We start from the raw sequence: 22,423 nt of genomic DNA, 5'->3' as shown, positions 1-22,423 counted from the left end.
TGTTGTAAGGAAAGGTGTGCACAGGGCTTAAGCTACTACTGCGGTGGGTCTTCGCATTTTCTCCTTTCTTGCCCTGAGAGACCAGGAAACTCATCCACCTAGGTCACGTAAGAGAGGCTTCCCTAGGTGCATCTAATTCCTCTCTACCCCTTGCTATGTCAGTCCTTCTTGTTTTTGGACAGAGGCATGGATCTGTGGAGGCATATGTGGATTCGGGTGTGGCAGGCCAGATGGTCTTTGTTCTTCACCCACTTTGATTTCAAGCTCCACTTCCAACCAGGCAATAGGAACACCAAAGCTGATGCTCTGTCTAGGTCACTTCAACTTTCTGAGATGGAGGAGGTTCGTTTGCATATTGTTGTACCTGGTAAGGTCACCACAGTGGCTGCTGTGAATCTTGTTACTCCTCCGCTGGGCAAGACCTTCGTCTCTGATGGGGTAAGAGAAGAGGTACTATGTTGGGGACACTCCTCCAAAATTGCTGGGCACATTTGGACTAAGAAGACACTTGCTCTCTTCACTCGCTATTATTGGTGGATATCCCTCCACCAAGATGTAACAGACTTTATAGCTGCCTGCACGTCCTGTGCCAAGAATAAGGTCCCAAGACAGCTACCCCCGGGACTTCTCCATCCATTACCAGTTTCTGCGGTTCCTTGGCAGCACATAGCCATGGACTTTATCACCGACCTACCTCGTTCCTCTGGATGTAAAGTTATCCTGGTGGTTGTGGATCAGTTCTCCAAAATGGCTCATTTTGTTCCCATGCCTGGACTACCGTCGGCTCCTGAGTTAGCCAAGATTTTTATTCTTCAAATTTGCCTTCCATTTTTCATTCAAACCAATTGTGCTTAATCGGTACCATTCTGCACCCACCTCAGCCTCTCAGCCAATTGGTGCCGACAATGTCTTTAAAGTAAAAGACATACGAGCCATGAAAAGGGTCAGGGGGAACATTTTCTATTTCATTGATTGGAAGGGTTTTGGGCCAGAGGTGAGATCATGGGAGCCACGGGAGAACATCAATGCCCCTCATATTTTAGGGAGGTTTTGGGCCAACCTCCGGTGGGGAAAGCATAAGGAGGGGGTACTGTCATGCCTGCTGCCGTGTTATCTGCCGCTGCTCTCGCCATTGCTCCCTCCCTGCCCCCAATACTTATCGCTTCAGTCTGATGCCTCGGCGTTCTGCTGCTTTTGGATCCCGGCGTCTCTCTCCTGCACTATCAGGCACACGCAAATCTGCACATGTGCCTTAGGCTGCGGCCTGCCGGCTCCTTAACTGGCAGCATCTGACCCGGAATCACTGCTGTTCCAATCACATGCTGCCATTGGCTTTATCAGGCTGCCCTCCCCTAATGGAGGCGCCTGATTATCATGTGCTTCTGTGTGCACTTGGTTTGGACGTTTCTGTGGGTATCTTCTCACCATTTCTGGAGTTCCCATTCCTGTTTGATCTCCAAGCTGTTCTCTTTCCTCCCAGTCCTGGATTCCCTGCTCCTGTCCAGTTTCTGTGGTTCCTCATCTCTTGTTCCTTGTTCTGTGGTCCATGTCCTTCTCCCAGTCTTATACCCTGATGCCTCGGCTTCTACCTCCTGAACTCCCTCTTCCCTCTTGGCCCCTAGGTTGCATTTCCCCTGCTTTCCAGCTACATCTGGTTTGCCAGCTCCTTTCTATTTTGTCCCTCTGCTTCTCTTTGAGCCGCCCCTCTTGGTACCAGCTGTCGTGGTATCCGACTCCACTTGGCCTGCCTCTAATGATCGCTGTATAGGGGTCGGTCCCACCTGGTCTGCTCACCTCGGGGAGCTTAGGTGCCGTGACCCAGAGGGTCCAGTCTTGGAAGCTTGCCTCTCCTAGGTGGCACACCTGGCTTATACTCGAGTTGATAAGCTTACCCAGTATTTTGTGGCAAAATTAGTTGCCTCAGCTTATACTCATATCAGTTTATACTCGAGTATATACAGTACTCAATAAATAATGGCTTACAGGTATCGTCATTGAGGCTGAGTGTGCGTGATGTTTTACACGTGGTTTGATATCAATTATGGTGAACTTGGACATGTGGAAGTTGAGTTTCCACATAAACGACTACTGAACGCATATTTGTTGGGCACACAAAAGGCTAACTGATGACACAATATAAAGAGAGGAGGAAAGAGTTCCGAAATCAGTATATGAGAATGAGCTTGCTGATGCTGACAATGACCATGCACTAATTTTGGATATGTATTGGCTACCAGAAAAATGATCAGAAAGAGAAAGACACAGTTATTTAGCTAAAGAAGGGTCAAAAGGTGCAGTCACCCCGGGCCCTGCGCTTAGAGGGGCCTACTCAGAGGTACACTAACATTAACTGTATCGGTGTGCGCAGCTCACCATTACAGTTAAGCCCCACGCTATCGGGTCTGTGAGTCAGAGGGACCTGGTGCCAGTGTCGGCACTGGCCTCCTGACCCGTCATTGCACGTTTAACTCTAGCGGCATCCTGGATGACAAGACAGTTGAAAGTAATGATGGATGAGGGAGCACCAGCTGATGCTTCTTCTTTTATCATTCTTGCTCAGAGTGTGATGGCTTAGCGCAGCGGGCAACAAAGAGGGGAGGTTAATATTGTAGTTTTTTTTAAATTGTGGTGGCCATAATACTGTATGGAGGACTATGAGTAGTGCAGTGTATTATATGGAAGACTATGTGGAAACAATTGTGTGTCACTAGCCCTCAGCATTGTTGTGGGGTTTACGGTTCCTAGACTAGTAAAACAGGTATGCTAAAAGTAAAATGTAAGTATACAACTAAAGCGTATGTCAAACAACTATTTCCTCTTTTTAACAAAAAGCTTAAACCAAAAAAACTATGCTATCTGTTACGTGCATGCTCGAAAAAGATGTAGTTATTGCCTGGAGTATTGTTCTGTCATGTAAAGTTGTTAAATTGGACTACTAAAATGTTATCTATTTACATTCACCTCCATGACAAAAATTCCAGTGTAACCCTAAAAAGATACATTGAGGGATACTTGACAACAGCACATAGTATTATTAATTAATACGGTTTATTTTTACCCATTTCACATTTTTTGCACTTTCCCTGATCAGCATCATGCACTTGGAGTTCTACTGGTTGACCATCCTGACTTCTGCTCCTACAGGAGTGGGAGCTGCCCTGATGGGTGAGACTTGATGGTGCTTACGTCTTTTGTAACTGTTCTGCCTTTGGCTCATTGCCACATGTGAGGACCTGATGTTGTAGGTTATAAAAATCATCGAGGCAGGTTAAAGATGCAACTATTTTTATTCCATACATCCATGGTTGTTAAACAAATCCATGTAGATGGCCAACATACAATGTCCTCAGTCCACAAGTTCCCAATGAGAGATTGGTAGTTCCACTGTCCCCGTACTAGGTGATACCCACTGTCTCCCTACTTTTGGTTGGCCCACAGATTTCGTATCTTCAGCCAGTATAGTGTGCAGTCACAGCCTACGTTCCTCCACATGATGGATATCACGACCGTAGCTCATGGATATCCCTCCAGCCAACAATCAATCTCCCAAACTCCATTGATCATCCATCCATCGCAGCTTGGATCCTCTACCATCAAAGTCACTCCAAAAACTGTCTGATTCAACCCATGTGTCTTTTTTTACCTCCCCATAAACATTTATTTTTAGCTCACAGAAGAAATCATATTCCATCACCTGGGACTGTATATGAGACCCCATGTAGTGACGGCTCCCCTGGGTCTAGTATCTCCATCCACACAATGAGCCTAGGCTGGTAGAATAATGGATTGATAGGATTGCTTTACTTTTACCTTTCTTGAGGATGAACTGACGAGCACTGGTACTCTGTGCTGGAAAAAGTCTATCTCTTAGAGCTGTGGACTCCTCTCTATGTCCAATTGTCCTATATTCTTTAGTAAGCGGCCATATCCTCACATCACATATAACCAAGTGATGCTCCTGGAGTGCCCACTAGGGCCGAGGGGTACTCAGAACCGAGCCGATACTTAAAGGAGTGGTCACGGTGGCAGTGACCCCATCCGTGGCCCTGGGCATCCAACAAAAGGGGAAAGGTGCAGTTGGAATAAAGTATATTGTAGTAGTGTTCGTAACGCCACCTGTGGTATTCAGCCAGGGATGGCCGACGCTGCTTAAAGGGGTCCTCTGGGGATGATGGTATTGCAGCAGAGGTGGTATAGTTCCCCACAGGTAGAACTCAGTCTCCAGGGCTCCCAGTGTAGAAGGCAAAGATGACAGACGGTGTAGTGCTGGAAAGAATTGGAGGACACAAGGTTTCAGTCTCTTTACCTTTTACTGGTGGCATACAGCCACAGTCCAGGGTGGTGGTGAGGTCCAGCCAGCCTGGAAGTGATTCGGAATCCCCCTAGCCAGGTGAGGTTGGAAGCCTTATTGCACTGTGTTGTAGTCCCTTGCTGCGTAAGGCTTCACACACGTAGTATGTAGTATATTGCCCAGCCACGTAGTATATTGCCCAGCCACGTAGTATATTGCCCAGCCACGTAGTATATTGCCCAGCCACGTAGTATATTGCCCAGTGACGTAGTATATTGCCCAGCCCATGTAGTATATTGCCCAGCCCACATAGTATATAGCAATGTGGGCATCATATCCCTGTTAAAAAAAAGAATTAAAATAAAAAATAGTTATATACTCACCTTCCGGAGCCTCCGGATCCAAGCGAAGCGGTTACCGACGCTGAGTCCTCGAGCGCTCCGGTCTGAAGAGTGCATTGCGGTCTCACGAGATGATGACGTAGCGGTCTTGCGAGACCGCTACATCATCATCTCGCGAGATCACAGCATGGACCGATTACCAGAGCGTTCCGAGCGGGAAAGGCCTGTTGTGGATCCGAGGGGCCGACGGACGGTGAGTATATAATGATTTTTTATTTTTTTAATTATTTTTAACATTAGATCTTTTTACTATTGATGCCGCAGAGACAGCATCAATAGTAAAACGTTGGTTACACAGGGTTAATAGCAGCGTTAACCAAGTGCATTTCACCGCGGCATAGCACGGTTGGTTAACGCTGCCATTAACCCTGTGTAAGCGGTGACCGGAGGGAAGTATGGAGGGGGCACTGACTGTGGGGAGGAAGGAGCTGCCATGTTGCTGCCGGACTGTGCCCGTCGCTGATTGGTCGTGGCGTTTTTGCCGCAACCAATCAGCGACTTGGATTTCCATGATAGACAGAGGCCGCGACCAATGAATATCCATGACAGACAGAAGGACAGAAGGACAGACAGAAAGACGGAAGTGACGGAAGTGACCCTTAGACAATTATATAGTAGATGATGAGCTGTGCTCTAGGATCTGCTAGCCTTAGGCTGTAAAACCCTAAAATAGCCACTGCTTTCTCTGCCTCATCTTTTATAGTGGCTATGATAATCCCCTGTGTTTAGCTGTGCTGGATCATGTGATATAATAGCTGTTAGGCATTTTGAAAATACCCATGCTGCCCTGGCTGACATCATTTGAGCCAGCCCTCTGACTGATGCATGGATCATTCTATTCGCTATTAATGCGAATCGAATCGCAAATTTTCTAATCGGGACCTGCAGATTTCATGAAACTTGACTCAACTTTCAATTCACAAAAGATCGATTTGATCATCTCTAGCAACTAGAACACCACTCCAGATTCTAAATGGAGGTGGAATGAACCATAGGAAGAATTCACTCACCATTTTGGGAAATCCTTGTTCTGCATCATTGAAAAATGGAACCAAAAGATAATAAATCACTTGTGAATGATCTGTCACCTGATTTAATAATGCATGGATTATACATTATTAACAGCTTTCCAATGGAAGTACACAATTCTTAGACCAGATGAGGCTGGTGTGCTTTCTTTGAAAATCCTTTGAATTACTATATAATACTGAAATTAAAATATGATTTTTTTAAATTCCAGATAAATGAAGTTTAGTTTATACTTTAAAAATGTTGATTTTTACAGCCATTATGAAATGGATTTTCAAACTTAAGTGATAAACAAAAGAATATCTTTAGGTATTGAAACTAAATATCAAATGCAACACAATATCATAATTAGTTAGATGAATAATTAGATAGACAGACAGACAGACAGATAGAAAGACAGATAGACGTAGCAAAGCTGAATTTTCCATTGAACTCTGGAGTGCATTGGTAAACACATAAATGATGTTTCTGAAGACCTCTAAGATTTGTGTTCATTGCTCTGAAAGTGTCAAGAGATTAAAGGATTTATGTTCATATCACCTGTGACCTTTTATGCATTTTGATTACAGATTGATTTGTCACTCAGCTTTCTTAAGGCTAGCATTCCAGGTAGGTCTCAGCATGGAAAGTGAAAGGTCACCCTCTGCTAAGCATTAAGCAGACATTCTCTGCTTAAGCTCTTTTCACCATTGTCAGACCTTGCTGATAAGTTCACTTCAATCAGCCGAGCTTTAGTGCATCATAATGTCATTATTTAGCCATATGATTCCTGAAGGAAATATGATTTCGGTGTCAATTACTGTGACTGACTAGCCCATGGGAAATGTACAGACACATAGGCTTTTGCCTTTCATCTTTAATTTTTCTAATATTGCACTCTCAATAAATGGCTTTAGAGCCCACAGGATCCGAGCAAGAGCAATTCTTCTTGTCTTTGAAAGGGATTGTATCCTTAATGGGAAAATTCCTGTTGAGAAATCTTGTCAGACAGAACGCTTTGTCTTATCGTAGCTGAAGCCTGCACTTACACAGGTAACAGCACTCACTAATTCCTGTACCTTGTGGCATTTAATTTTCCAGTTCAAAGTTCAGCGCTTTACTGTTTTGTTCTTTTCTAGTCTGTCTCATTATAAGCACAAAATATACATGTTCTAAAGTACCTATGAAATAAACTAGGTGTTTCCAGCCAGCTAACACTCGGCACGCTCATTGCTATCTAATTAACGCTGCTGGTGATTAAACTCAAGTAAATAATGACAACATTCAATAGCGCTTACGCAGGTGGTAAATTAACATGTGGTAATGTGTGGGGACGGAGCCTCGTGTGGTAATGTGTGGGGATGGAGCCTCGTGTGGTAATGTGTGGGGACGGAGCCTCGTGTGGTAATGTGTGGGGACGAAGCCTCGTGTGGTAATGTGGGGGACGGAGCCTCGTGTGGTAATGTGTGGGGACGGAGCCTCGTGTGGTAATGTGGGGGGGCGGAGCCTCATGTGGTAATGTGTGGGGACGGAGCCTTGTATGGTAATGTGTGGGGATGGAGACTCGTGTGGTAATGTGGGGGGCGGGATTATGTGTGGTAATGTGGTGGGGTGCGGGATTATGTGTGGTAATGTGGTGGGGGTGCGGGATTATCTGTGGTAATGTGGTGGGGGTGGGATTAAGGGATTAAGTGTGGTAATGTGGTGGGGGCAGGATTATCTGTGGTAATGTGGTGGGGGGGTGGGATTATCTGTGGTAATGTGGTGGGGGTGGGATTATGTGTGGTAATGTGGTGGGGGGTGGGATTATGTGTGGTAATGTGGTGGGGGCGGGATTATGTGTGGTGATGTGGTGGGGGGCGGTATTATGTGTGGTAATGTGGTGGGGGGTGGGATTATGTTTGGTGATGTGGTAGGGGGGCAGGATTATGTGTGGTAATGTGGTGGGGGGCAGGATTATTTGTGGTAATGTGGTGGGGAGCGGGATTATATGTGGAAATGTGGTGGGGTGCGTTATTATCTGTGGTAATGTGGTGGAGGGTGGGATTATCTGTGTTAATGTGGTGGGGGGTGGGATTATGTGTGGTGTTGTGGTGGGGGCGGGATTATCTGTGGTGATGTGGGGGGGTGGGATTATCTGTGGTGATGAGGGGGGTGGGACTATCTGTGGTGATGTGGTGGGGGGGCGGGATTATGTGTGGTGATGTGGTGGGGGGCAAGATTATGTGTGGTGATGTAGTGTGCGGGCGGGATTGTGTGTGGTGATGTGGTGCGGATTGTGTGTGGTAATATGGTGGGGGGCGGGATTGTGTGTGGTAATGTGGTGGGGGGTGGGATTGTGTGTGGTAATGGGGTGGGGGTGGGATTGTGTGGTAATGAGGTGGGGGGCGGGATTATGTGTGGTGATGTGGTGGGAGGCAGAGCTACTGTGCAGGGGGCGGGATTAGCGAGTAACCACGATGCTTCTTATATATATAGATGCTGGCAAAGGAAGTGCAGGCAGAGGTCAGACAACTATTTTTGTCTCAAAGGTAAAAAAAAATAAATGTACTAAACTTTTTTAGTTTAGTCATCCTTCAGGAATTGTGATGTTATGATTTCTTTTTAAATATCTTTCATTACCTAAATTTACTTCATTCTGTACCAACCACTATGCAGCACTGCTGTTTTAATGGCAAGATTATAATATTTTATAATCTACTTTCAACTGCTAAAAGCAAAGCTCCAAACACTCTATGCAAAGGGTCCGTGTTCAAGACTTTTCCTATCTGAGCTTCTCTGCTCCTCACCTCTGTACCCAGATGGGAAATCTCATAATCTGATTGTTTGACTATAGTTTAAGATTCTTGCTGAGTAGCAGTTGAAAGTAGCTTCTAAAGGAGTATGAACTTGGCCTTGAAACTATACTGCATCCTTATGTTTGAGAAAGAAGGAAGCAAAATAAGGTAATAAAGTACACAACAAAAATTCAAAATATTGCAAATCCTAAAAAGGTTAGTCTAGATATTCTTTAATTTTGCGGAGCAATCTTATTATATTATTACTAGATGGCAGCCCGATTCTAAAGAATCGGGAGTCTAGAATCCATATATACTTTATTTATTCAAATGTAAGAATAATACAATTAATAAATAATAGTAAGAAAGAACAAAAATAATAGGCAGTATATGGAGAAAACACCAAACAAAAGTTCAAAATTGGTGTGAAAATGTCACTGAACCACTTCACAACTAAATATATATAGTTTTGGTAAATGGTATTATCATTTTTTTGACGAAATTCGGCAGGAGCTTGAAGAGTAACGTCACTGGGCCCGCCTCCACGCAGTAGAAACTTGCTGTGAGGTAAAAATTCAAAAATCACACCAAAATGGCGGGCGGAGTGTGTCACAGTACGGCACGTTTCTGATTGGTCGCTCGCAGCAGGCGGCAACCAATCAGACACTGGACACTGTTGACGTCACTTATCTCCGGACATTAGCTCCGGACATTAGCTCCGGACATTAGCTCCGGACAAAGCCACGGAAGTTGGCACAAATTGCATGAAGCAGTATTCTAGGCAATTATATATTAGACAAATAATCAAGCAGCTATATTTGAACTGCAAGCGACCAGACTATAGATTTTCTCCAAGGATATTAGATTTTTTTTTTTTTTTTTTTCATTTTGAAAGGTAATGAAATGAACAGCAAAAGCTACATATAGGTAACAAAAAATCCACCATTCACAGTAGATGATTGACACAGCTCATCTCTTCCGCACTCTGCACTGTGATCTCAACTTATGTAACAAAATAGGCCTAGAAAGCTCTCTTATTGAAGTTAAGTCATTTACAGACTGCAGGTTTTTATGTCCCACCTTGCTGTTGTGAAGCATATTTATGTCAGCTGTTCATAAACTAGAAGAAGAAGAAGACATTGCAAGAAGGCTGCTCCCATAATAATGTGCGGGAAAAAGCTCTAAAAATATATACTTATGAAAGTGGAAAGTACAAAAAGAAAAGACTGTGTATAAACAAAGAACTTAAAGCAAAATCTGTACCTGCATTCTCCAACTAGTATGCACCATTGCATTTATATCACTGCTGCTCCCTAATGTAGCAGACTGGGCAGTGGGCAATTGATCTGCGCTGTTGAAACCTGACCACTTTTCAAGACAGAACTCTGAAACCTCCTTTTCTGTATTGACACTAATTGTAGTATCTGTCTTTTCATAATACATTGAAACCTCATCAGAAAACTACATTTTGGAGAAGACCACAACTTTATCCAGACCAGACTTTTTTTGGCAGGTTTTCCATTCCATTGAATCCTATGTCCATTTTCTATGAAAGGACAACGTCTCCAGATGGATATTCTAATTCTCATCAATGCCGTGCTGAACTGCAGTGACCTCAAGACCTTGGGAAAATGCCAGTGATGAGATCACAGCTGGTGAAAGATGCTGCGCTCTCAGCAGCTCATTCACCAGTGATTTTCAGCTGGGATGGTCGCATCTTGGCACTGTCCAGGTTGAAAACTGTTTAGCCCACAGACATTGGATTACAGCGTTGGACAGAATGATGGACAGGTATGGTATATTGTTGTTTTTTATTTTACTTTTATTACAGGAGATCGAGGGTTTCGGGGAATTTGGTGTTGCAGTAAGTATGGTTAAATTTAGAATATTAAAGGAGACTGTGCAATTTTTTTCAAAGGATTTTATTCTGGCTGTGTCTTTATTTAACATATAACTATAGGTTTAGCAATGGAGAGGTGTCTTGTAGACACCTCTCCACTACTAAGCCATGGGCTTGATGTCACCTGACATTAGAGAGGTGACATCAACCCCACAAATATGAACCCCACTTACCACAGCTACATGGCAAGTGGGAAGAGCCAGAAAAAGTGCCAGAAAAGGCGCATCTAATCGATGCGGATTTCCTGGGCCGCTGCAGGCTGCTGTCTTTAAGCTGGGGGGACCTATATCAATGGCCCCTTACCAGCCTGAGAAAAGCAGCCCCCAGCTGTGAGCTTCAGCAAGGCTGGTTGTCAAACACCTCACTACATTTTTTACATTTAATTATTTATTTAAAAAATTTAAAAAACAGAGTGGGGGACTCCTCTATTCTTGATAACCAACCTTGCAGAAGCTGACAGCTGAGGGTTGCAGCCCCCAGCTGTGAGTTTTGCCTAGTTGGTTCAAGAAAATAGGAGGGAATCCACATCGGGTTTTTATTCATTTATTTAGTTAAATCGCAGGCGGCGGCTGTGGAATATCCCAATCATCTGCTCCTGCTGTCACTGTTATTGTTAGAATCTGTTTTGATTTTGACCATCTGCCATCTTGTTGTGGTTTCTGGCTGCTCATCTTTTTCCACTGGTGCTGGGTTGTGTTAGGTCAGGTGATTGTATCACCCTTTATTACCCAGCACCTGCCCCCCAGTCCTTGCTGGACAATAGTGTTAATCTGCTAGAGTTCTGTCTAGGTGCTTTGATAGCTTTCTGTGTTTGATATTGTGCAGTTCTGGGACCCCCAGTTCTGCTATCCTTAGTTTCTGTTTTCGTTTGGTTTCTGCAGCCTTCTTCACTAGCCTTCTGACCAAGCACTCCGCCTCCTAGCCATGGGTGTTTTAATCGCAGCAGGTCTGTTGCCCCTCCACAGAGAGAGAAATTTAGTCTAAGAAGAGGTTTCACAGGTACCCATTCAGATGAAGACGTTTGTTCTCAGCGAGGGAAGGAAAGTGTAGGACCTGGTATAGGAGAGATGCCCTAATGTGGCTACCACGTACACATGAATTGGCCACTTTAAGCGCTAAACGCTCTTATTTTTTCATATTTCTAGTGCAGTAATGCAGTTCAACTTTCCTGTTTCATGCTTGCATGTTTTAGCGCTTCAGTGTGCTGCCTATTTTATGTGACTGTGTACGAGTTGGTGACTCTAGGTACAGCACCTGTTCACACTTGATCTATGTTTGGATGTGATGGTCAGTTTTTTGAAATTTGATTATGAACCATTGTCATCTGCTATTCCTGTTGTGGCTATTGATAACACTCCTCTGGAACATGGGTGTATTTCTCGAAAGGTTACCGGATTCCCACTTATTGTGAATATGGAACATCAGGACTGTATAGACTTGTTTGTCCTTGCTAAATTACCTTGTCCAGTCATCCTGGGTTTATCCTGGTTAAAAATGCACAATCTTTTGCTGGACAGGTCGTCTAGTACTATAAGGTCCTGGGGTCAGTGGTGTTATGGTAATTGTTGTAATCTTCACATTGCTGCTGTTGTGAAGAAGGAGCTACCTGAAGCCTTTCAGGATTTCTGGAGTGTATTTTCAGAGGTTGAGTCGCACAAGCTCTACCACCCAAAGAGATTACGACTGCGCTATTGAGTTCGTCCCAGGTGCCACACTTCCTAAGAGTCTTTTATTTAATCTGATGATTCCCGAGAAGGAGGCCTTAAAGGAATACCTATAGACTAGTTTAGCTGCAGGTCATATAAGATCCTCTAAGTCCCCTGTGGCTGTAGGATTCTTTTTTGTCAAAAAGAGGAATGGGGGCCTTAGGCTGTGTCTGGATTTTAGGGAGATTAATAAGATCACTGTGTGCAATCCTTACCCATTGCCGCTAATTCCAGATTTGTTAAACCAGCTAACTGGAGCAAAGTGGTTCTCTAAGATTGACCTTCGTGGGGCATATAATTTGTTGCGGGTGAAGGAGGGCAATGAATGGAAGACAGCCTTTAATACCCCGCAAGGTCATTTTGAGTGTCTGGTGATGCCTTTTGGCCTTACCAATGGGCCTGCATTTTTTCAAAATTTCATTAATGACATTCTGAGGTCGTTGATCGGTAGGAGTGTTATTATTTATTTGGATGATATTTTGATCTATTCACCTGATCTGGAGTCGCATTGGCAGACAGTCCACGAAGTTCTACAGATTTTGAGCGAAAACTCACTCTTTGCTAAATTGGAGAAGTGCGAGTTTACAGTACAGAAAATGATTTTTTTACGGTACCTTGTCTCCAGTGATGGGTTTGAGATGGACCCGGTGAAGGTTTAGGCAGTGCTGGAGTGGCCTAGGCCTGAATGTTTGAAGTCGGTTCAGAGATTTTAAGGGTTTGCTAATTAATGCAGAAAATTCATAAAGAATTTTTCTGTGATCGCTAAACCTATAACTGATCTCACGAAGAAGGGTTTTAATACTGTCTAATAGGGTTGAGCGAAACGGATCGGTCATTTTCATAAGTCGCCGACTTTTGGCAAAGTCGGGTTTCATGAAACCCGACCCGATCCCTGTGTGGGGTCGGCCATGCGGTACGCGACCTTCGCGCCAAAGTCGCGTTTCATATGATGCGTTCAGCGCCATTTCTCAGCCAATGAAGGAGGAAGCAGAGTGTGGGCAGCGTGATGACATGGTTCTCGGTCCCCACCATCTTAGAGAAGGGCATGGCAGTGATTGGCTTGCTTTCTGCGGGGTCACAGGGGCTATAAAGGGGCGTATACACCGACCGCCATCTTACTGCTGCTGATCTGAGCATAAAGAGAGGTTGCTGCCGCTTCGTCAGAAGCAGGGATAGCGTTAGGCAGGGAATATAAACCCCCAAACTGCTTGTGCTGTAGCGATTTCCACTGTCCAACACCACCTTTTCCTTGCAGGGACAGTGGAGGCTAGATTTCAGTTCATCAGCTCTGTAGGTTATTAGGCTGCCTTATAAGGCTCCCTGATAGCTGCATTGCTGTTTGTACGCTGCTGTGCAAACCAACTGCTTTATTCAAAGCACAAATCCTGTTGCTCCTTCCTTTCTGCACAGCTATCTTGTTTGTTTGTCCACACTTTTGTGTGCAGCAGTTCTTTTTATTGCTGCCTGCCATACTTTTCTGAGATTACTGTAGGGAGATAGTAATTGTAGTACAGTCCCTATTTTTTTTTTTTTAATATCTATATCTTCAAGCCACTTTCTGCCCCTGAAACTGTGTAGTGTGAAACAGTGGGCCTGTATTTTTCTGCACTGTCCCACACGTAAAAAGGGAGATTTATATTGCCAATCAGTGCATCTGTGCCAGTCCAGTCTGTTGTATCTGTCAGTCATTTTATGCCACAGAAACAATACTGTAAAACAGTGGGCGAGATTTATTCACTAGTCTTCCATATAAAAACAAGAAGGGAAGATTAATATTGGCAAATCTGTGCATCTGTGCCAGTCCAGTCTGTGGTATCGGTCTGTCATTCTGTCTGCCACTGAAACACTACTTTAAAACTGTGGGCCAGATTGATTCACTTGTCTCCCACCCCCCCAAAAAAAAAGAAGGGGAGATTAATATTGGCAAATCTGTGTATCTGCGTCAGTCCTGTTAGTGGCATATCTGTCAGCCACTGTCTGCCACTGAAACAATACTGTAAAACTGTGGGCCAGATTGATTCACTAGTCTCCCATCCCCTAAAAAAAGAATGGGAGATTAATATTGGCAAATCTGTGCATCTGCGTCAGTCCTGTTAGTGGCATATCTGTCAGCCACTGTCTGCCACTGAAACACTACTGTAAAACAGTGGGCGAGATTTATTCACTAGTCTTCCATATAAAAACAAAAAGAGGAAATTAATATTGGCAAATCTGTGCATCTGTGCCAGTCCAGTCTGTGGTATCGGTCTGTCATTCTGTCTGCCACTGAAACACTACTGTAAAACTGTGGGCCAGATTGATTCACTAGTCTCCCATCTCCCCCCAAAAAGAAGGGGAGATTAATATTGGCAAATCTGTGCATCTGCGTCAGTCCTGTTAGTGGCATATCTGTCAGCCACTGTCTGCCACTGAAACACTACTGTAAAACTGTGGGCCAGATTGATTCACTAGTCTCCCATCCCCCCCAAAAAAGAATGGGAGATTAATATTCGCAAATCTGTGCATCTGCGTCAGTCCTGTTAGTGGCATATCTGTCAGCCACTGTCTGCCACTGAAACACTACTGTAAAACTGTGGGCCAGATTGATTCACTAGTCTCCCATCCCCAATAAAAAAGAAGGGGAGATTAATATTGGCAAATCTGTGCACCTGCATCAGTCTGTTAGTAGCATATCTGTCAGCCACTGAAACTGTGTACTGTAATACAGTGGGACTGATTTTCCCTGCACTCTCACACACCTATAAAGGGAGATTTAAATTCACAACAATTTTGCGTCCACCTTGTAACAGGTTTTACAAAACCAAATAACGTTTGTAAGTTTGGTTACATATTTCCAAGAATGAGGAAGTCTGGTGTAAGAGATCGTGGCTGTGGGCGGTCATTGCCAGCTGGTAATGATGGTAGTAGTGGTGGAGCATCAGGTGGTCATGGGAAAAGCAATATAGCACCTAAGTCTCGAGTTGTTCAGCCACCATCATCGTCTGGCAACACAAGGCCTCGAACGCTCCCTTTTCTGGGAGTAGGAAAACTGCTTTTAAAGCCGGAGCAGCAGGAACAAGTTTTGGCTTTCCTTGCTGACTCTGCCTCTAGCTCTTTTGCCTCCTCTTGGGAAACTGCAAAATGTAAAAACAGTGTGTCGTCAGTGGATGTTCCCGGCCAGGGACAAGTTGCTTCCTTGCGTTCTTCACCCAGAACAACAGAGAAGGATGCGTCAGGCGACACAACGGGTTACTCCATGGAGCTCTTTACACATACCGTTCCTGGGTTAGAAAGGGAAATTGTTAACAGGTCATGCCCATTACAAGATGAATCGGACATGGAGTGCACAGATGCACAGCCACAGCCAGATTCCTCTCCTTCAGACCCTGGGAACCATTGGAAACCCAATGCACTGCATTGGGTTTCGAGATTCGGCCGACCCCGACTCCGACTTTTTTATAGAATCGGCCAATTTCATTCGACCCGACTTTTGAAAAAGTCGGGTTTCGTGAAACCCGACCCGATCCTATAAAAGTAAAAGTCGCTCAACCCTACTGATGGACTATGCTGTATCACGCTACGAGCTGCCCAGTCGACACTTCTTTTCGAGAAAAGCCATCCCAGCTCTCCACCAGCACGTAAAAGACCGCATTGTCCATGCACTCAGGCAATCTGTGAGTAGAAAGGTGCACCTAACAACAGATGCATGGACCAGTAGGCATGGCCAGGGGCGTTACGTGTCCATCACTGCACACTAGATTAATGTGGTGGATGCCGGGTCCACAGGGGACAGCACTATTGGGACAGTTCTGCCTAGCCCACGGTCTAGGAAACAGTTGGATGTAGGCAGAAGCGACAGCTCATCCACAGACCGCAGTCACACGACCACTCTATCCGCAGCTGCCACTGTTGCACACGAGGTGTCCCATTATGAAACAGCTAGTGGCAAGCGTCAGCAGGCTGTATTGGCAATGAAGTGTTTGGGCGACAACAGACACACCGCGGAAGTTCTGTCCTAGTTCTTGCAGCAAGAAGCTCAGTCATGGCTTGGCAGTGTACATCTTGAGGCAGGCAAGGTAGTGAGTGATAACGGAAGGAATTTTATGGATGCCATAGCCCTTTCACAACTGAAACACATTCCTTGCCTGGCTCACACCATAAACCTGGTGGTGCAGTGCTTCCTGAAAAGTTATCCGGGGTTACCCGACCTGCTCCTGAAGGTGCGCAGACTTTGCTCGCACATCCGCCGTTCGCCCGTACACTCCTGCCGTATGCAGAACCATCAGCGATCTTTGAACCTTCCCCAGCATCGCCTAATCATCGACGTTGCAACAAGGTGGAACTCCATACTGCACATGCTTCAGAGACTGTGCAAACAGAGGCGTGCTGTTATGTATTTGTGGGAGGATACACATACACGGGCAGGCAGTTGGATGGCAGACATGGAGTTGTCAGGTGTGCAGTGGTCGAAGCTACAAGACCTCTGTCAAGTTCTTCAGTGTTTTGAGGAATGCACACGGCTGGTTAGTGCAGACAACACCATAATAAGCATGAGCATCCCCCTAATGCGTCTGCTGATGCAAAGTTTGACGCACATAAAGGAGCTGGCGTCTGCAGCTGAGGACGAGGGAAGCCATGAAGACAGTCAGCCATTGTCTGGTCAGGCAATAGAAACTGGTGGCATTGCAAGGCCAGGTTCAGGGTTTTGAAGGAGGTAAGTGACGTTGATTTGCCTGAAAGTGCCCCTCAACCCAGCACAAGCAGTAAATTGACAACTGGGACATTGGCCCACATGGCGGATTATGCCTTGCGTATCCTAAAAAGGGACCCCTGCATTATAAAAATGATGACCGATGATGATTACTGGTTGGCCTGCCTCCTAGATCCACGCTATAAGGGGAAACTGCAAAACATAATGCCACATGAGAACCTTAAACAAATATTGGCAACCAAACAAGCAACTCTTGTTGACCGTTTGATTCAGGCATTCCCAGCACACAGCGCTGGTGATGGTTCTTCTCACACGAGCTGCAGGGGGCAACAGGGCAGAGGTGTTAGAGGTGCACAAATCAGAAGTAGCGTTGGACAGAGGGGTTTTTTGACCAGGTTGTGGAGTGATTTCGCAATGACCGCAGACAGGACAGGTACTGCAGCATCAATTCAAAGTGACAGGAGACAACATTTGTCCAGTATGGTTACTAACTATTTTTCCTCCCCTATCGATGTTCTCCCTCACCTGTCATTCCCATTTGATTACTGGGCATCCAAAATAGACACCTGTTGTGAATTCTGCTCTTGGGTTCCCTCCAGTAGTTGTAGGTGGGAATGCAGTTGTCTCTGAGTCGCAGTCCTGGCCAGGTGTATCTGCTGATTACAATTCTGACTGGGATATTTAGGTGTGCAGGATTCATTAGCCCTTGCCAGTTGTCAATGTTCCTTGTGAAGTGTTGGATCACTTTCTGGCTTCTTCTGCTAGCTGCCAAATTCAGCAAAGATAAGTATTTGGTTTTTTGTGTCTGTGGCACAGTGCTGTGTGCTTGTTTGTGTTTGTATTCCTGCTCTGATTGTAGGATTCGCTGGAGTTGCAGATATTCGCTCCTACATCTTTAGTTACATGTAGGAAGTTCTTGTATATTCTGCTGTGGATATTTTTGAAGGGTTTTAATACTGAATGCACAGAACTCTGTCCTATCCTGTCCTATTTAGCTAGAGTGGCCTCCTGTGCTAAATCCTGTTTTTCTGCCTGTGTATGTTTTTTCCTCTCCGACTCACCGCCAATATTTGTGGGGGGCTGTCTATCCTTTGGGGATCTGCTCTGAGGCAAGATAGTATTCCTATTTCCATCTTTAGGGGTATTTAGTCCTCCGGCTGTGACGAGGTGTCTAGGATTGTTAGGTACACTCCACGGCTACTTCTAGTTGCGGTGTTAAGTTCAGGATTGCGGTCAGTATAGTGACCACCTTCTCCAGTGAAAGTTCTCATGCTGCTCCAAGGTCACCGGATCATAACAGTACAACTGGCCAACAATGAGTTAAATGCATCTCAGAAGAAGGGAAGAAAGGTCTTGAGCCATTTTTTTTCTCCATTCTGTTTTGTGTTCTCTTCCCTCTCAATATCTGGGTGGCTGAGGAGCCTGGTGCAAGCATGAATGTTCAGGAATTAGCTTCTCGTGTAGACCAGCTTGCTGCTAGGGTGCAGGGTATTTCTGATTATATTGTTCAGACTCCTGCTTTAGAACCGGAGATTCCTACTCCTGATTTGTTTTCTGGTGACAGGTCCAAATTTTTGAGTTTTAAAAACAACTGTAAACTGTTTTTTGCTCTGAGACCTCGATCCTCTGGTGATTCCATTCAGCAGGTAAAGATCGTAATCTCCCTGCTGCGTGGAATCTGGGAATCTGACTTTGCTTAATATTGACTCCTTTTTTCAGGCTTTGGGATTATTATATGATGAACCTAATTCTGTGGATCAAGCTGAGAAGACCTTGTTGGCCCTGTCTCAGGGTTAAGAGGCGGCAGAATTGTATTGTCAGAAATTCAGAAAATGGTCTGTGTTGACTAAATGGAATAATGATGCTTTGGCAGCAATTTTCAGAAGGGGGCTTTCTGAATCCGTTAAAGATGTTATGGTGGGGTTTCCCACGCCTTCCGGTCTGAGTGATTCTATGTCTCTGGCCATTCAGATTGACCGGCGTTTGCGGGAGCGCAGAACTGTGCGCACTGTGGCGTTATCCTCAGAGCAAATTCCTGAGCCTATGCAGTGTGATAGAATTCTGTCTAGCACGGAACGACAAGGTTTCAGATGTCAAAATAGGTTGTGTTATTATTGTGGCGATGCTTCTCATGTCATTTCTGTCTGCCCTAAGCGGACAAAGAGGATCACCAGTTCAATTACCATCAGTACTGTACAACCTAAATTTTTGTTATCTGTGTCCTTGATCTGCTCATTGTCATCATTTTCTGTCATGGCGTTTGTGGATTCAGGCGCCACCTTGAATTTAATGGACTTTGAGTTTGCCAAGCGTTGTGGTTTTCCCTTGCAGCCTTTGCAGAACCTTATTCCTTTAAGGGGCATTGATGCTACACCCTTGGATAAAAATAAGCCCCAGTTTTGGACACAGGTGACCATGCGCATGGCGCCAGCCCATCAGGAAGATTGTCGATTTCTGGTGTTGCACAACTTGCATGATGCTATCCTGCTGGGTTTTCCATGGTTGCAGGTACATAATCCTGTGTTGGATTGGAAGTCCATGTCTGTGACTAGTTGGGGTTGTCAGGGGGTTCATAATGATGTTCCTTTGATGTCAATCTCCTCTTCTTCCTCTTCTGAAATTCCAGAGTTTTTGTCTGATTTTCAGGATGTATTCGATGAGCCCAAGTCCAGTTTCCTTCCACCGCACAGGGACTGCGATTGTGCTATTGACTTGATTCCAGGCTGTAAGTTTCCTAAGGGTTGACTTTTCAACCTGTCTGTGCCTGAATATACCACCATGCAGAGCTATATTAAGGAGTCTTTGGAGAAAGGGCATATTCGACCATCTTCTTCACCGTTGGGAGCGGGGTTCTTTTTTGTTGCTAAAAAAGATGGTTCCTTGAGACCCTGTATAGATTATCGCCTCTTGAATAAGATCACGGTCAAGTTTCAATACCCTTTACCTTTGCTTTCCGATTTGTTTGCTAGGATTAAGGGAGCTAGTTGGTTTACGAAGATTGACCTTCGAGGGGCATATAATCTTGTTCGTATTAAGCAGGGTGATGAATGGAAAACTGCGTTCAACACGCCCGAAGGCCATTTTGAATACCTTGTGATGCCATTCAGACTCTCTAATGCTCCATCTGTTTTTCAGTCCTTCATGCATGATATCTTCCGGACTTATCTTGATAAATTCTTGATTGTATATTTGGACGATATTTTGATTTTTTCCGATGATTGGGAGTCTCATGTGCAACAGGTCAGGATGGTATTTCACATCCTTCGTGACAATTCTTTGTTTGTGAAAGGGTCTAAGTGTCTCTTTGGGGTGCAGAAGGTTTCTTTTTTGGGCTTTATTTTTTCTCCCTCGTCTATAGAAATGGATCCGGTTAAGGTTCAGGCCATACATGATTGGATTCAGCCCACATCCGTGAAGAGCCTTCAGAAATTTTGGGGTTTTGCAAATTTTTATTGCCGTTTCATTGCTAATTTTTCCAGCGTGGTTAAACCCTTGACCGATTTGACGAAGAAAGGCGCTGATGTGGCGAATTGGTCCTCTGCGGCTGCACCAACCGGATGTTTCTCTTCCGTTTCAGGTTGAGGTTGACGCTTCTGAGATTGGGGCAGGGGCCGTTTTGTCTCAGAGGCATCCTGTTGGTTCCTTAACCCCTTCATGACCTTGGGATTTTACGTTTTTCCGTGTTCGTTTTTCACTCCACTCCTTCCCAGAGCCATAACTTTTTTATTTTTCCATCAATTTGGCCATGTGAGGGCTTATTTTTTGCGAGACGAGTTGTACTTTTGAACGACACCATTGGTTTTAGCATGTCGTGTACTAGAAAACGGGAAAAAAATTCCAAGTGCGGTGAAAGTGCAATCCCACATTTGTTTTTTGTTTGAGTTTTTTGCTAGGTTCACTAAATGCTAAAACTGACCTGCCATTATGATTCTCCAGGTCAGTATGAGTTCATAGACACCTAACATGACTAGGTAATTTTTTACCTAAGTGGTGAAAAAAAATTCCAAACTTTGCTAAAAAAAGAAAAAAATTGCGCCATTTTCCGATACCCGTAGCGTCTCCATTTTTCATGATCTGGGGTCGGTTGAGGGCTTATTTTTTGCGTGCCAAGATGACATTTTTAATGATAGCATTTTGGTGCTGATATGTTTTTTTGATCGCCCGTTATTGCATTTTAATGCAATGTCGCGGCAACCAAAAAAACGTAATTCTGGCATTTCGCATTTTTTTCTCGCTACGCCGTTTAGTGATCAGGTTAATGCTTTTTTTAATTGATAGATCGGGCGATTCTGAGCGCGGCGATACCAAATATGTGTAGATTTGATTTTTTTTAATTCATTTATTTTGATTGGGGCGAAAGGGGGGTGATTTAAACTTTCATATTTTTTAATTTTTTTCACATTTTTTTTACTTTTTTTTTACTTTTGCCATGCTTCAATAGCCTCCATGGGAGGCTAGAAGCAGGCACAGCACGATCGGTTCTGCTACATAGCAGCGATCATCAGATCGCTGCTATGTAGCAGAATTGCAGGTGTGCTGTGAGCGCCGACCACAAGGTGGCGCTCACAGCTGCTGAGGATCAGTAACCATAGAGGTCTCAAGGACCTCTATGGTAACTATTCTGAAGCATCGCCGACCCCCGATCATGTGATGGGGGTCGGCGATGATGTCATTTCCGGCCGCCCGGCCGGAAATGGTAGTTAAATGCCGCTGTCTGCGATTGACAGCGGCATTTAACTAGTTAATAGGTGCGGGCAGATCGTGATTCTGCCCGCGCCTATTACGGGCACATGTCAGCTGTTCAAAACAGCTGACATGTCCCGGCTTTGATGCGGGGGATCTGACCTCGGATGTACTATCTCGTCCGAGGTCAGAAAGGGGTTAATGAAACCGTGTGCCTTCTTTTCCCATAAGTTTTCGCCTGCTGAATGCAATTATGATGTCGGCAATCGGGAGTTTTTAGCTATGAAGTGGGCATTTGAGGAGTGGCGACATTGGCTTGAGGGAGCTAAGCACCGTATTGTGGTCTTGACCGATCATAAGAATTTGATTTACCTCGAGTCTGCTAAACAGCTGAATCCTAGACAGGCTCGATGGTCCTTGTTTTTTTCCCGTTTTGATTGTGTGGTCTTGTACTTTCCGGGTTCTAAGAATATTAAGGCTGATGCCCTCTCTAGGAATTTTTTGTGTCTGATTCTCCTGAGGTCTTAGAGCCGGTCGATATTCTGAAAGAGGGGGTGGTCCTTTCTGCCATTTCCCCTGATTTACGACGGGTTCTTCAGGAATTTCAGGCTAATAAACCTGACTGCTGTCCTGTGGGGAAACTGTTTGTTCCTGACAGATGGACTAGTAGAGTGATTTCTGAGGTTCACTGTTCCGTGTTGGCTGGTCATCCTGGCATTTTTGGTACCAGAGATTTGGTTGGTAGGTCCTTTTGGTGGCCTTCATTGTCGCGTGATGTGCGTTATTTTGTGCAGTCCTGTGGGACTTGTGTGCGGGCCAAGCCTTGTTGTTCCCGTGCTAGTGGGTTGCTTTTGCCATTGCCAGTCCCTGAGAGGCCCTGGATGCATATTTCGATGGATTTTATTTCTGATCTTCCGGTCTCCCAGAAGATGTCTGTTATCTGGGTAGTTTGAGACCGGTTCTCTAA

Source organism: Ranitomeya imitator, chromosome 1 (genome assembly GCF_032444005.1).
Source record: "Ranitomeya imitator isolate aRanImi1 chromosome 1, aRanImi1.pri, whole genome shotgun sequence".
Classification (NCBI taxonomy): domain Eukaryota; kingdom Metazoa; phylum Chordata; class Amphibia; order Anura; family Dendrobatidae; genus Ranitomeya; species Ranitomeya imitator.
Note: the sequence above shows the minus strand (reverse complement) of the source record.